The following is a 5,485-nucleotide window of genomic DNA, read 5'->3' on the forward strand; positions in this document are numbered from 1 at the left end:
GATTTTTCTCCAATGAAGAGATGAAGGGCAAGGTCATGGCCCAATCTTGCTTGTTCACTGAGGGGGTCTTAAAGACCCCATTGTCCTCTCTACCATATAATCATGTTCTTTTAATCATGCCCCATATTCACTATCCAGGACTGTGAGTGAAAGATGAGAAATAAAATGCTCCCATTCTTTCCATTGGCTATTACCTCAGTAATGGCAATGACAAAGGTAGCATTAGAAAGAACTGGGAAAAAAGATCATTACTCTTGGAGCCATAAGACATGAAGATTCGAAAGGTTATGGTAGGTAATAGATTATAATATGTAAAATGATTGTGGGCTTAGATTGGATGCATTTGGCTTAGTAATGGTTTTCCAATAGGAATCATGTGCTAGTTGAATAGAAGCAACACCTCTGGACCAGAGTGAGACTGGGGGCTTTGTACATACAGAGCCCCAGCTTGGGGCCCTGCAGCAGTATCTCACCAGAAACAATAATTTCTTCACAAATCTGCTCTGAAAAGCCCAGCTAAGAACGCTTTCTGTGCTTGCAAGAATCTCAGAGGACAGGGAAGAAAGACAATGCCAGAAGAAGACAAGGTGAACAAATGAAATCCGTCTAGCTCGAATGAGCACGCTGTTCAAAAGCTATTTCGGGAATCTGAAAGCAACTGCTCTCCCGATTGCTCTGTTCACACTGAGACTACAGCTGATGCATTATGTTTCTGCTAAAACCTAAGTTTACCAAGCCAGAAGCTTAAATAAGTGAAATGTTGCCATTCTTACCCCAGAGAGGAGGGGATTTAAAATGGCTGCCACTGCTTAGCCAAAAACATAAATTCCAAAGCCTTTGCTTTATGTATGGAATTGTTATCACCTCTCTATGGCTTAAGTTATAATTATCTTTACCCTGGATTCCAAGGGGAGGGGAGTACGAGTAGTCAGGAGATATGAAATTCCTCTACTTTTTTTTCTTACTTTTTTATTTAAAACAGGTTCATTATTAATTGTACATTTTTATGCCACTATTTTCTTCTGGGATTAAATGATAAGACTTTTTTCATAGCCTCTACCATTACGGAGTAGTAGCAAGAACTTTAGTTGAAGAGTCAAGAGCCCCAGGTTTGATTTTCAATTCTATTTCCAATATTCAGTTGCTCAGGCCCCAAATCTCAACATTACCCTTCATGCCTCTTTCTCTAATGTTTCTCGTCCCTTCCTTCAGCAAATCCAAACATGTCTCACTATCTCTACCATTATCCACCAAAGTTCATGTTATCATCATAACTGCCACAGCTGCCAAAATGTTCTCTTTAAAACAAAAATCAGATCAGATCACTGCCCTGCTTCAAACTCTCTGATGGCTTTCCAATCCACCGTGAACATTCCCCAGAGCTCTTACTTACCACATGCTAAAAGACATGGTCCCTGGCTAACTCTTCTGCCTCATTTCCTAACATTTCTTCTTTCCCTCCCTCACAGGGCTCCGCTCATGCTGACCCTCTTGCCCACCCACAGGCGTGTCTCAGCCTGGAGACTCCCTGTGCCAGTGAGTTCCCTGGCTGTCCTTCCTGGGTTTGGTCTCCTTACTACCCTCTCTCCAAGGGCTACCCCCCAACACTCTCCATCTTTTATCCTACTTTATTTTTAGTGACTACTCTCTACCTGGCACTATCTTTTATTTTACTTCTTATTGCTGTTCTTCCCCATTAACGTGAAAGTCCGGCCAAAGGCTATGCTTGGTTTTTGTTGTTTTGACTGCTCTTGTTTACTGCATAGCCACCCTGGCAGAGAGCAGGCCCTCGATGAGTAAAGAAACTGTGTCGCCTCACCTCATTTGGTCTTAGTTATTTAATTTTACAATGAAGGTCTTAGAGTTTAGAGTTTCTAAGGTGCCTTTATGATTTGTTGTTCTGGAATTCCACAACTGTCCTCTACCTGTGATGTATACAGATGATAAAAAACTAGCAGATGCAGATAATTAAAAAGAAAAAAAAAACATAAAATCCTATTTCCTAGAGATGGGTGTGATTAATGTTTTGGTGTAAATCCCTCCATGCTTGTCCCTGTGTGTGTGTATTGGGATCCAGTGTTGCCCAGGGATGAAATGTGGACTGAAGAGCCAGAAGGCTTGTTTTTGAGTCCCAGCTTTGGCATCTGACATGTGTGACTGTGGGTAGCGACTTACCTTCTTTGTGCCTCTGTTTTCTTATCTGGAAAATGGGAGATAGTAATCACCTTGATCTTATTGAGTTATTTTGAGAAGTGAGTTAACACATGTAAAGAACTTAGAACATTGAGTAGCACATTTTAAGGACTAAAAATATTAGCACTACTTTTATTCACATGTCTTGATAGATGCTGTCATGTTCTCTGGCCACCTTGAAATTCACCTACTCCTGTGTATCCTTTCACCTCCTCTTGTAGACCCTTTCTCCTCCAGGTCTTGATCTGATCCGTATGCAGACTCGCTCCATCTGGCACACAGTGGTGAGTTGAATGTCATCAAACATCCACTGGGATTAACCAATCAATCAGAAATATTGATCAAACTCTTACTTGGTCTAGACACTGTTGGTGGATATCCAACCAAGTGCAAATGCTGGTTGTTTTCTTCCAGGTGCTTATATGCTAGCTGGGGATATGTAACACACACATGGAAAGACAATACCAGGGAGTGAATCAAATGCAATGTCTTGCCACAATTAGTAAATATGGAAGGAACTCTGCAGAGAGGGGCTTGTGCTCATGCTCCTTGGCTTGACCCTGGCTTCCATGGCTCTGTACAATCTACTCCCCTTACCTCTCCCATCTCATCTCTCTCCATTCTCCTCCCTTGCAACTTCCTTGCATGCCACAACTCAGCCATATCAGACTCCTTCCTATCCATCAAATGCTCCATAACTCTCTTTTATATCCAACTCTTTGTGCATGCTTTTTCTTCTGCACAGAACATTATCCTCCCATCTTTTCTATACCCAGATAACACCAATTCAACTTTCAGGAATCAGTTAAGATAACATTTTCTCTGAGAAGCTGACTCTGCTGTCCGGTTTTGGGATCTTTCCTATCTACTGCCTTAGCATACTTTCACTTCGTAACTACCCGTTGTCTTAGTAAACTTCCATGTGGGAAGTTCACTGTACCTTTAGTTATCTTTTGCATCACCAGCAAAACGTCTTTCATGAAATGTGGGTTAAATATGAATCTACTGAATAAATGACTAGATTGGCTACTTTTTGGAAGTGTTTTTTATTTTAGTTCAGAAACATCTTTTAAGGTACATAATAAAAAAAATTATTCTTCCACAAAAATCACAAAGCTATTTCTAGTAGCCAGCATATCGTTGATTAGAAGACAGCCTCAGTGCTTGGGACTGACATAAGGACCTTCACTCTCTAATTTGCCATCTCTGTGAATTTCTTTGCCTAAGGCTACCACAGCTGTTTGCACAATATTCCAGCCATTCTAGAAAGAGTACTCACTTTCTTATGGAACTAATTATGGACTAGTCAGTCCCCTCTGGGGCACCATCTTGTCATGTCCCTGTGGATGTATAGATAACCTACCTGCTCCCATTTTGGTAGAGCTACTTGGAGAACTGGAATGTGTCTGTTTCTTTCCTCATCCCAAACATATCTTTCATGAAGGAGAAGGCAGGTAGAGAGGTGATGTGAGCTTGCTGCCACTCCATTTGGTCTGTCTTTTTCCTTTTGGCTCTACCATCCAGGATCTGGGTGCTATTCTATTCTTCCTTAAAGTGTTTTCCAATAAAGATCTTGAAATAGCTTAGCTCTAGAACAGCTACCATTTCCATTGTACAATTTCTTTCTCCACCATGTCCTCTGAATCATGTCCTACTAAGTTTGCCTGTCTGTCTGAGGACTAGGCTGGATTTACTACATCTTTGTTTGGTCTTAATCTCTGATTATTGGATCAATCTCAGAGGCTGTCACTTCTGCACTATTCTAACTTACATTATATATAATTTTCTCACAAATTCCCCACCCTGGACTTTCAGAGTTCTGTGTCTTGCTATAGTGACATCTAACACTTTTTGGAAGAAACAAACTCTACCATAACTAGAAAATAGAACATATTTTCTATTTCCTCAGTAGCCCCCAAATCATAGAGGACAAAACTAGACATATAGAAGTCACTCCAACTGTATGTGTGTGTGTGTGTGTATGTGTTTAAGCAGCAGGTTAAGGAATGTGGAAAGATGTATCTTAGTCAGTTCAGGCTGCTATAACAAATTACCATAGACTGGGTGGCTTAAACAACAAAATATTTTTTTTTTTCTCACAGTTCTGGAGGCTGGGAAATTCAAAATTAAGGTGCAGAAGGTCCAATGTCTGGTGAAATCCTGATTTCTCATTTGTGGATGGCCGTCTTCTTACTACATCTTCATGTGGAATAGAGCGGGGTGGGGGCGGGGATGGGAAGAGAAAGAGAGAGTGAGAGATTGATCCTATGCCTCTTTCTCTATTTATAAAGGGCATGAATTCTACTCATGAAGCTCAAGCCTCATGACCTAATTGCGTCCCCAAATCCCCACCTCCAAATATCATCATATAGGGGTCAGGATTTCAACCTATGAATTTGAAGGACACAGCATTCAGTCCATAATAGATGACAAACATAAATAATGTTTCAAGAGCCTATTCTACCCAATTCGATGTTCTTTGATGTCCAAATAATTGATAATGCTAGGGTAACTTTGCCAGCTATTAAGGATTCTTCTCTTTCTGAAAATGCTGCAAGAGATAAAAGATGCTTTTTTCTTTCAAGTTTTGCAGCCAGGTCTCAATTTTGTGTGGCAGGTACATCTTTGATAAGAGGCTATTTGGTCTGTGGGGCCAGTGCTGCCTCCCCACATGCCAATTACTGCCAACCTTGTGTGGACATGTGTGAGAGCCATGCTTGATGCTGATACACACAGACACCTCACAGAGGCCTCCAGTCTAACACCTGGAAAATGATTACTAAGCTCAGATGGACCCTAGAGACAAAGATGATTCTGTTTAATTTGAAGATTTCTGAAATGGTGCTTAGGGAACTATAGACTGCTAATGGAAAAAGTGTATTTGTTAATATTTAATTTTCTTAAGCTGTGGTGCCTTATTAAGAGCTCCCTTTTGTCAAATATGCTGAGTTGTTTGGAAATAGCCAAGTGTTCTTACACTGATGATCTTTGTACATTAAGTGTTCCTGGTGTTGGTACTTTATTGCAAATCCATAATATTTAACCTCAACTGCATGTTTTGTACCTAAAGTCTCTCAAATTACCCATGATGCTTACTCTTTAGGGTTTAGCTCTGCTGCTTCAACCCTGACCTATCCAAAGGCCTCATCCCCTGGTTTTCTAGTTCCTTAAGGATATATTTAGTAAGTATCCATTAGGAGTTAGGCATTGTGATAATTGGAAGAGAATCAGATTAATAGGACCTAGTCCCAAAATAGAGGTCAAATAACCTGAATATCTATAATTTTAATCT

Source organism: Propithecus coquereli, unplaced genomic scaffold (assembly GCF_000956105.1).
Source record: "Propithecus coquereli isolate 6110/MARCELLA unplaced genomic scaffold, Pcoq_1.0 Scaffold73, whole genome shotgun sequence".
NCBI classification, from domain to species: Eukaryota; Metazoa; Chordata; class Mammalia; order Primates; family Indriidae; genus Propithecus; species Propithecus coquereli.